Genomic DNA, 11926 nt, shown 5'->3' with positions numbered 1-11926 from the left:
TGGTGCAGTTAGGGTTTGAGACTTAGGATAAGTGAAGGGTTAGGCATAAGATTAGGGTTGGGATCAAGAAATACTAATTGAGTTAGGGTTATATTTAAGGCTTATGAGTTACGACTAGGGAAAGGGTTACATTTAGTAGGAGGGTTAGGGTTAGAGTTAGACTTATGATTAATAGGCTTAGGATTAGGGTTAAGCTTAAGGTTAAGGCTTAAGAATTACAATTGCAAAAAAGTGTTACATTTAGTAGTACATGGTTAGGGTAAGAGTTAAACTTATGATTAGAAGTAGGGTTAGGGGTTAGGGTTGTGATTAGGAATATGGTCAGACATAAGATACACAAAGGGTTAGACATAAGATACACAAAAGGTTAGACATATATTAGGGTTAGGATAAGGATTACTCATTGATTTATGGTTAGATATGGAGTTATGGTTAGGAACCCAATTATGACGAGATAAATGTTAGGATTATAATTAATGTTATAATAACACTTAATATGCTATTATGACACCTATGGTTAGTGGGAGTGCTATTGTTACACAACTAAGGTTAGTCTTAGTGGGGATATTAGGTTACATTTGAGAATTTTTTTTATAGGTCATTATATTATTACAATTAAGGTCATTGTTAGGTTACTACCCCTCTTACAGTTAATCTTAGTGCTCTATTATAATTAAGGTTAGTGTTAGTGTAATTATGAGATTTTTTTTATATCGCTTATTGTTATTGCGATACCTATGGTTGGTGTTAGTATTATTCATATACCAAAGGTTGGTGTTAGGGGAACTGTTATGCTATATTTAATCATTTTGTTAGGTTTATGTTATTGCTATAGTTAAGGTTATTTTTAGGGTTATTTTTCATATTACAGTGAACATTATTGTTATTATTATACTAAAGGTTAGTGTTAGATTAATTGCTAGGTTTTTTTTATGTAAGTTACTGTTATTTTGAAACCTATAGTTAGTGTTAGTGTTAGTGTTATTATTATGCCTAACATTATTGTTAGGGGAATTCCTAGGTTTTATTTAAGAAGCTTGCTAGGGTTTGAGTTATTATTGTGGTCAAGGTTATTTTTAGAGTTATTGCTCCTATTGCAGTTAACATTAATGCTATTATTGCACTTTAGGTTAGTGTTGAGTTAATTGTAAGGTTTATTTTTATGTGGTTAGTGCTATTATAACATATATGATTAATGTTATTGTGACACCTATGATAATTTTTTTTTTTAAAAGGCACTCTCTCTCTCTCTCTCTCTCTCTCTCTCTCTCTCTCTCTCTCTCTCTCTCTCTCTCTCTCTCTCTCTCTCTCTCTCTCTCTCTCTCTCTCTCTCTCGATACATCGCCTAATATTTCTCCCCCTGTCTCTCTTACTATCATATGCCTATATCTACTTTTAACTCTAATATATATCTCTCTTGTAAAAATGTGTCCATAAAAACATAATATGAGCCCTCTCTTATCTCTAGATATGCTCCTCTCTCTCTCTCTCTCTCTCTCTCTCTCTCTCTCTCTCTCTCTCTCTCTTTACTATCAAAAATATAATATTATTGCTAGTAAGTACTATAATTACGGATTGGATTAAGGTTAGGTATGTAATTTACTAAATGCTTAGTACCATCACATATAGAGTTAAGGTTAGAGTTAAGATTGAAGGTTTAAAATGTTATTTAGAGGACCCGTAGTGTTATGGTTAGGGTTGATAAATGATTTAGTGTTTTACTAAAATAAGAATGTGGTTAAGATAAATATGAGATTTAGGTGTATTGTTGCAATATTTGGCATAGAATTATGGTCAAATTTGATATATAGGTTTTAAACATGACTTGAATTGTGAAACAAATTTAATTGAATATTGTTCATGAAAAGGTATTTGAAATGTCCCTTTTCTGATTTTATATGATATTTCACACCTCTAATCATATTTTCAAGATCAAACAACTAATATCACAAAGATCCACCAAATTTCTCGAGAAACCCCAAATCGGGTATGCCAGAAATTGTGCCAAAAGCTTCACAGCTTCACCTATTATTAATAATTCTGAAAGTGGAAATTTTTACAGAAATTTAAGCAGCACAACAGCCTACAAAATGACATTTCTAGATCCATATAGCCTTTACAGAATAGTTCTCAAATGTAGGACAAAAACTATGCTCATCGGGCTCCCGAAATTAACACAAAAATGCCCAAAAACACCACAAAAACACTAATAATCTATCTCAGAAGTTTAATCACGTCCCAATACATATATTCAGCTCTATTTTAACATTTAAAAGTATGATATACAACAGCAACCCAAACTGGTATGAAATACTCAACTGAAAACACCAAACTCATACAAAAAAACACAACCGAAAACCCACAAATCTGCACTGTTCAGCACAAAGGCAAACTCTGTATGAGCATGCACATGGAATGGCTTCAAACTCCTATCCTTAGCCTTCTTGGAAACCTGCAAACTCCCGTTCTTGGGTCTCCCTGGAAACCTGCAAACTCCCATTCTTGGGTCTCCTTCTCCACAGGTTTGGCAGCCTCTGAAGAATAACAAAGAATGAGCAAAATCAAGTTCTCGAATGTGCCCAAAATGCCTCCAAACCCCTTAAAAGAGGGCATAACTGTAACTCACATCCAAGAGAGGTTAATGAAACATATTTTAATAATAATTTTCATTTATTAGTCCAACGGTTTCCAAAGATTAACCCTCTTTTTCTGAAACTTCACTTTCTTGGGCCTGCTTGCCTTAGCAAAGATTATTATTTTTTAATTATTTGAAAAGGGGACATGACAAGTCCTCCCCTCCCAAACATTGCTTGTCCTCAAGCAATGGCTGAACAATAAACCAATCAATCCACCTGGATCCCAAATGTAGTCATGAACTATACTACTACCAATTAACACAGGCTCCTGCAATATCCTCTGCAATATGACCAAGAGGAATCCATAATCAAACTGACAATTATAGATCAACCAAACTCCAAAATCACAACTTCCACAGTCAAAAACCCATGAGACACAAACTCTTAGAACATCAAAATCCAAGTAAAGTGGACTACCAACACAGTAAATACCATCAATGCATTCCACTGGCCTATACGGAATGTACAATCCAACTCTGCAACAATGGTGAATGCTCCCAAATGAAACTGTACCAAGTATGAAGAATCCACACATTATACAATGCCTGCAGTCAACACAACTTTGTAGATCACCAACCACTATCTCATAACCATAACTACCATGCACCCCTAATGGTGAAAAGCCATCACAAGATAAATAGCAAGAATTGGAACCCAAACCAAATTTTCCTGCCATCAACTCCTCAACACAAGGATCAAATGCTAACTGATGTACATACCTTGCAATATAAAGTTGATAAAAAAAACCAACCTCAGTCAACAAATCACCATGAACAAGTGATACAACCCACTGTGACTGATCACCAGCTAAGTCAAGAGATGTCATAGCCAAAGGAGTAGAATCAATAACAACACCCGCTGAAGCATCACTCTGAAACTCTTGCTCTAAGTCATGTATTATCAAGCTGTCAACTGTAGAACCTATCACCATGTCATTCCCATCACAACTCTCATGCTGAGACGTCAAACTATCCCATAACTGATGACAAGCACTAGGAACCAAAGTACATCTTTGTATCATCATCTCATCAACATGGTCATCAAAGGTAAATGGATGAGCGTACCTCATAGTGTAATGCCGATAGAATGCGCCAATCTCAGTCAATGGCTGAGACTGTAATCCAGATGAAACTAACTGCAATTGATCATTAACCATGTTGGAACTAACTACTACCTCCGAAGATATCACCAAGGGAGTAGTATTACTAGCAGGAACCATGCCAACTGTCAACTCACCAACATCACACACGATCTTTGATACATCTCTAGTCTCTGTGCCATCAGTACTAGAGGCCACCACCATGTCAGGCATACAACAATCTGCTACAACACCCAACTCAACTGAACCTGACTCTAGTGGGAATGAACCTGATATGCCAATGTTAGTATCAAGGATGGATACATCCTCATCTCCACTATCTCTGACAATCTCGACCATGGACATCCTCGGATCACCAAACACCACAGCTTGTGACTGTATAGAATCAGGTAAAGACTGTAGTCACTCTAACTCCATGGTCACCTTAGCCAAATGAAACTATGACTCCTTGAAAGCCAACTGTGTACTCTCAAGAATCTCAGAAGTCACCTCAAGCTGCTCAGTAAGCTCACTCACCTCATCTTCCTTGGCCAACAATGCATCATATGTTGTACTGCCCCACTCCATAAGATAATCTCTATCGGCTAGCAACTGCATATAATTATGTCTCAAAATCTGAATAGCCTCCCATAAAGAGTGGATCTCTGTCAAGGAAAGATAATTGCCTTCCTGCTCATCACTAGCAGGAGAACCCCATCCATAAACTGCTAACAACTGACGAGCAGCATCGAAATGCTGGCAAGTGATAGCAATGTCTCGGTCACTAACTCTCAACTGATTAGACACATGATGGTGTTGGCTTGACTGTCTCCTACAAACCTCCTCTGATGCATTGTCTAAAAGAGTATCCTTAAAGTTACTAGTCTCTAGAGTATTACCATCCATATCATGTGAATCAAATCTGAAGCTCATATCAACATACGGAGTATCAAAAACATTAACATTGCTGTCCAACTCCTCTATACCCAAGGAAACTAAGTCTTCAAAATTGCCCACTGCATCCTCCTGGATTTCATCAATGCCAATATGATCCTGGGACTCATCTATACACACTGCCAAATATGAAATATCATCAACACATTCCAGCAAGTATGGTCGACTAGATATATGAACAAAGCCCAACATCGGTGTATAAAAACTAATACCAACATCAGACAAGATACTGGCACAAGAAAAGACAACACCGTGTAATCTGCTAATCAACTCCATGATAGCACCCAAACAAACACTGCTACCAAAAAGTGTTAAAGATCTCCAGTCAACTGAATCCCAAACACCAATATAACAATCTCGAGTCCATATCCGTAAACTAGAATCAACTGGTAACTCAAGAAAACTCCTCACCTGAGTAATATGACCAATACCGACTAACTCCACATACCTGTCATGATGAGATAATGAAGTCACAATACTATCTTTATTCACCTTCAGCTGGCTGGACAAATCATGTGAAGTACTACCAGCCTCAACCTCATGTGATGAAGCATCTAACTGTGCCTGGTACTCTTTCTCAGCAAAGTCATGAATGCTCAATGTCTGCTCATCTCTACTAGGTATCTCACCATCCTACACAACAACATCCTCATGATCATCATCTGAACCCACTACACTGTAGTCACTGCCTGTTGTAACTATACCATCCTGAATACCTGTGGCATCACCCTTTGACGACCTGTAAACAATTGTCTCAATCTAAGTATCAAGTTGATCGTTACTATCAATCTGTGTAATATCCTTTCCCACCACCTCCTGTGGCAGAGTAGAATTTGAGACCTCTACCTGGCTATCAACTAGTTTCTCAAACTCCTCATGCAACTTCTTGGGAATTGTGTCATCTGTCCTATGAGAAAATATGCCAAATAGAAATTCAGTCAACTTATCCACCTTAGCTGGGTCGAAAAACATGTCATTCATTATACGGTGGTGCTCAACCAACTGTTCAGACATGCCATGGCTTATTTTCATAAATTTATCTCGAATGTCTAAATAACCATCATTTCTACTATTTTGACTCTAGATATCAATTGTCCAAGATCGTGTCCTTTGAGACTCTGTACTATACTTGTCCATTCTGGATAAAGTAGAGTGTAACCCCAATAGGATATAACTTCTTCAAACACCAAGAACTAACATGCAAATGATTAGAAGTAGCATGAAACCATAGATTTTGACATGCAACTGATTAGAAGCAACATGCAACCAGCAAATTCACCAAGAACTATCATGCAAATGATTAGAAGTAGCATGCAACCATAAATTTTAACATGTAGCTGATTAGAAGCAACATGCAATCATAAATTATGACATGCAAGATCTGGGTAGTTGTTAAAACTAACATGCAAGATCTGGGTAGTTGTCAAAACTGACATGCAAGATCTGGGTAGTTGTCAAAACTGACATGCAAACTTCTAAAACCACCAAATTCACCAAGAACTAACATGAAAATGATTAGAAGTAGCGTGCAACCATAAATTTTGACATGCAACTGATTAGAAGCAACATGCAATCATAAATTATGACATGCAAGATCTGGGTAGTTGTCAAAACTGACATGCAAGCTTCTACAAACCCTCAGGCTGGCAAGATCATGGCTCTGATACCACTGAAATGTCCCTTTTCTAATTTTATATGATATTTCACACCTCTAATCAGATTTTCAAGATCAAACAACTAATATCACAAAGACCCACCAAATTTCTCAAGAAACCCCAAATCGGGTATGCCAGAAATTGTGCCAAAAGCTTCACAGCTTCACCTATTATTAATAATTTTGAAAGTGGAAATTTTTACAGAAATTTCAGCAGCACAACAGCCTACAAAATGAAATTTCTAGATCCATATAGCCTTTACACAACAGTTCTCAAATGTAGGACAAAAACTATGCTCATCGGGCTCCCGAAATTAACACAAAAATGCCCAAAAACACCACAAAAACACTAATAATCTATCTCAAAAGTTTAATCACGTCCCAATACATATATTCAGCTCTATTTTAACATTTAAAAGTCTGATATACAGCAGCAACCCAAACTGGTATGAAATACTCAACTGAAAACACCAAACTCATACAAAAAACACATCCGAAAACCCACAAATCTGCACTGTTCAGCACAAAGGCAAACTCTGTATGAGCATGCACATAGAATGGCTTCAAACTCCCATCCTTAGCCTTCCTAGAAACCTACAAACTCCCATTCTTGGGTCTCCCTGGAAACCTGCAAACTCCTGTTCTTGGGTCTCCTTCTCCACAGGTTTGGCAGCCTCTGAAGAATAACAAAGAATGAGCAAAATCAAGTTCTCGAATGTGCCCAAAATGCCTCCAAACCCCTTAAAAGAGGGCATAACTATAACTCATGTCCAAGAGAGGTTAATGAAACATATTTTAATAATAATTTTCATTTATTAGTCCAACGGTTTCCAAAGATTAACCCTCTTTTTCTGAAACTTCACTTTCTTGGGCTTGCTTGCCTTAGCAAAGATTATTATTTTTTAATTATTTGAAAAGGAGACATGACAGTATTTGTAAGTCCCAACACAACTATTTAGATATGTAAAAAGTGTGGAAGAACATAAAGGAATCAACAGTATGGAAAAAATTTCTCCATTATGATCTGAAAACAATATTATATATTGTTAAATGTTTAATAATGCTAAGGCAAGTTATATTTTAATGATTAAGAATTGTATTCAATAAATATGCCTATCATGAAGGACATCAATGCAAAGATATAATTTTCTATTAAATTAGTGGAATAAGGGTTACACTTATGAAAAAAATGTTGCCTATAATTAGAATATGGGGTTTATACTAAATTAGCATATAACATATATATTTGAGATGCCCTTTTTAATTGACATATTTATTAGACACATCTTTTGAAGACATCTTTTGCAACTACAAATTATTTTTGTCTTGTCTTTTTTCTTTATGAAACTTACAAAGAACAATGTGGAAACACAACTCCCAATACAACTAATTAGAAGAAGCAAAACTCTTAAACCAAAGATGAAAATGAAATCTATACACAATATTTATCCATAATGTTGTAAATATATGACATATTAATTTAATGATTAGGATTGTATTGATACCTTTATTTGTCTAGTGATCATGAAATACTTATTTTATCATTGAGGAAAACCCATCCACTTTTGCATTTATGCGTCATACATGTACTTTGCGACATCTTCCATCTGCACCATTTTATTTTCCTCAATAGAGTCAAATGACAATGTTAATTTCTCCACAACTTTAATTATAATTGTGCACGACTCTTCAAATGTCCATAGGCGCTTGTCAAACTCAGTTTCAAAGAAATTAGTTGAGGCCACTAAAGTAGTCAAGATAGTATCAATAATATTTAATTCTTTGTTTGAGGCATCCATAGCTCAAATATTAATCTACTAACTTATAAACAAACGTCAACATATAGAAATAATGAGAAATAAAATGTATTAGTAATTAGCATAAATGTTTTGAAATGAATAATGCTCACAATAAGATAAATTAAAATCAAAATTATTTTAAATGAAATATTTAGATTGTAATATTTGAAATATGGCAGAAGTTCCTTCCACACACACATTATGAAAAATACTAAAATAAAAAAATACCTAATCAAATTAAATAATGTCAAAATGTAAACTAGATATATGATTAGTCTATTTTAAACAAATCATCAACTTAAAAAATATATAAATTTCTTTAACATGGCAGTATTGCCATCCACATTAATGAAAAGATTAAATATGAAACGTGCAAATATAAATAATTTGAAACATGCAAATGTAAAGCAATTATGAAACATAAAAATCTAAAACATTAAAACTAAAACCATTTTGAAATATGAAAATCTAAAGCTAACATGAAACATGCAAATCTAAAACTAATATGAAATATGCACATTAAAAATATGCAAATGAAAAATATTATCACAAGTAGATTTTAAATGCAATTATAAATCTAAATGAAACTAATTGAAATTGAAACATAAATCAAAGTAGAACACCACAATTAATTTGAAACTAAATCTACATCTAAATCTAAATGCATAACTAAAATTAAATCTAAATGAAGCACTAAATCTAAATAAAAAAATACAAATCTCACTTGCAAAAAACTTTCTCCAAAACTTCAATGTACTTATAACTTGTGAGAGGCTCCTCATATCTCGGAATGGATGTCCCTTGACATTCTATGAACTTGTTTCAAATTCTCCTACTCTTCACAAAAAATAAGAATGAATATGCATGTAAAAATATATTTAACAAAGAAAAAAATGTTTCATAATCGAAAGTTTTTAAAATATATATTTTGGCCCTCCCTATTTTTCCGGCCATGTTTTTTAGACCCTATTTTTTCAGGCCAATTATTTCGGCCCTATTTTTTGGGTCCTAATTTTTCGAGTCCTATTTTATGGGTTATTATTTCAGCCTTGTCATTTCTCTTCCTATTATTTTAGCCAACTATCATTTTAGGGATTTTCTTTTGTTTTTTTTTTTTTTTTGATTGGTAAGAGGCTGAAGCCAAGATTAATTATTATGCGTTGTAATTAATTATTATTATTATTATTTATTAAGTGCGATCTCAAGTAGATTCGAACCCAAGACCTCTTCGATAAGAGACTCACAATTTACCATTGTGTGGTAGGCTCTTACCTTTTGTTTTATTTTTTATTAATTTATATTGAATTAAATATTTGTAACAAGAATCTTTTTTTTCCCGTGCTTGGATTTGAATTTGTGAATGTCTCTCACATAATTACCAATCAAATTAAGTATTTTAGAATTTATTAATATGTGCTAGCTTCTTTTTTCATCAATCATAAAAGATTATTTTTTCTATTTAAATAAACTTAATTATTAAGGCATATGTATATATAGTGTTTGTATGTATCTATCTACATACATAAAAAATTTAATAACGTAAATTTGTTTCATCATTCATAAATCATTATTTTTTTTCTATTTCAATAAACTTAATTATTAATCCATGTGTATATATATTGTTTGTATGTAGCTATCCATCTACATGTGTATAAATTTTTCATTAATTATAAATGATTATTTTCTATTTTAATAAACTTAATTATTTTTGTGATGAATAGTCCTTTTTAGTTAATAAAATGTACTAAGATTACAATTCACAAAAAAGGGGTAGAGGGATACAAGATCACCCCGCGAATGAGTTCACATGGCCGAAGCCGAAAAAAACAACATGGCCTCAGCCATAAACTATTCACTATTCATCAAAAAAAAAACTTTTAACAACCTCAGGCTGCCAAAGCAGTACCAGAAGAGGGAGGATCATCTTTATCAGGAAATCCCCATGCATCAATGGGATTGTGGGGTGGACTAGTCCAGCCGTCAGCAGCATCAGCAGGATCTGGGGTAGTTGCAGTCTCCGCATCCTTCTTGTTTGGTCGCGGAGGAGAAATTGCCAAGGCCAGCCGAGGAAACTTGCCAGAGTGCACCCGTCCAGGGGGAGGAGCCAGGGACCGGCCAGAAGCCCACCCAGGGGCAGGAGCCGGGGACCAGCTAGAACCACCACGCGATGGGGAAGCAGAGCGACGCCTCCAATTGCCATGTCCACCGCTAGGAGAGCGGTGGCAGGGACCTTGGGAGCGCGACGTGTGTGAATGGCGGCCAGAGGACTAGCGTCGAGAATGGCGACCTTGAGACGAAGAGGCATCGACCGAGGCATTCGAAGGCACTCTAGCAATGGTGCATGGAGCATTGCCCCAATGATTTAGCAATTCCTGTAAGTGCGCAACTTCCAGGACAACTTTATTAGCTCGCACCTGTATTTGCATAATGAAATTGTTACAAATGCATGCCTTAGTGTACATTGCAATGTTAACATCCAAAAAATTGTGAGTGAATAAAACTGGATTCCTATCTTTCCACAGAGAAAACAAAATTTCCATCCTGAAGGTATGCCAAATCTGGGAGAACTGCCAAGGAATTTTGGGGGAATCACCCTACAGGATCATGTGCCATGAAAAAGGTTCGGGCCCGAAAGGCTTGAAAACATCACGAATCTAGTGCCAATAATTCTGAGCACGCTTGCAAAACCAAAAAATATGCAAAAAGGACTCAGGTTGATCACAGAAGGGGCATCTGGGATCAGGAACCCCAATGTGCTTGAGCCGAGGCCCTAGGGGAAGACCTTGGAAGGCAAGGCACCAAGAAAAGTGGGCAATCTTAGGTTCTGTAATGGCACTCCAAATGGTGTCGAAACGTTTTCTCCATTGAGAAAGGGAAGATTGCAAATGCCACCGTTGATTAAGCGTGTCCACCATTGGAAGGTGGGGTGAAAGCCATTTGTACCCCATATTGGGCTTATAATTGGTAAATGGAGTGGTAGGATACCACTTCCAATCATGCCACCAAGGACGAATAGATTGAATTCCCACTTTATGAACTAAGTGCACAAGGATGGAAGACAACAAAAGGTCATAAGTCTGGCAATCGAAATTAACAAGGCAGTACTGAACTTGCATATCCTCCCATGACCTAAAATTCATGGTGACTCTTGAAAAAATATCCTTGGTATTACGGATGCCACGTTTAAAGAAACGCAAAGCACTGGCACCTTGAGTCTTGGCAAGAGGAGTACCCTGGATGGCAAACAGGGGACACCACCAAATGTTCTGTTGATTTAAGGATAGCCCATTGCGAAACTCATCACCATCCCAACGAAGCCAAGGTTTAACAGCTTCCAAGGCTTTCTAGATGCTCTTTATAACAAAAGAGCCCTATATGACCACTGGTTCATGCATAGTGAGAAGGGTCTGAAAACCAATCCCCTTCCACACCGGTCTGTTAATAGGGAAGCCGAAAGAAATGCAATGCCTTACTAGTATCTTCCAAGTTTCATCTCCAGAAATAGCTTTGATAATCCATCTAGCACAGAGGGCAAGGCCCTGCTTCCAAGTGGAAAGTAGGCCAAGACCCCCAGATTCCCTTGGGAGACAACAGAAATCCCAAGCAACTCTATGAAAACCATGATGGTTAGAACCAGAGGCCCAAAGAAAATCTCTGAGCAAACGTTCTAGTTTGAGATAGGAAGCTTTGGAGGGAGCCCAACAAGAAGAATAGTACACATGGGTGGTAGCCAGAATCTTAGAACAAATTTGGAATTTACCATCAAGAGAAAGCGGCTTAGTGATCCAATAATACAGCTTTTTGC

The sequence above is a fragment of the Cupressus sempervirens genome, chromosome 7 (assembly GCF_028749045.1).
Source record: "Cupressus sempervirens isolate cs-2001-9-10 chromosome 7, ASM2874904v1, whole genome shotgun sequence".
Classification (NCBI taxonomy): Eukaryota; Viridiplantae; Streptophyta; class Pinopsida; order Cupressales; family Cupressaceae; genus Cupressus; species Cupressus sempervirens.
This window is presented reverse-complemented; position numbering follows the sequence as displayed.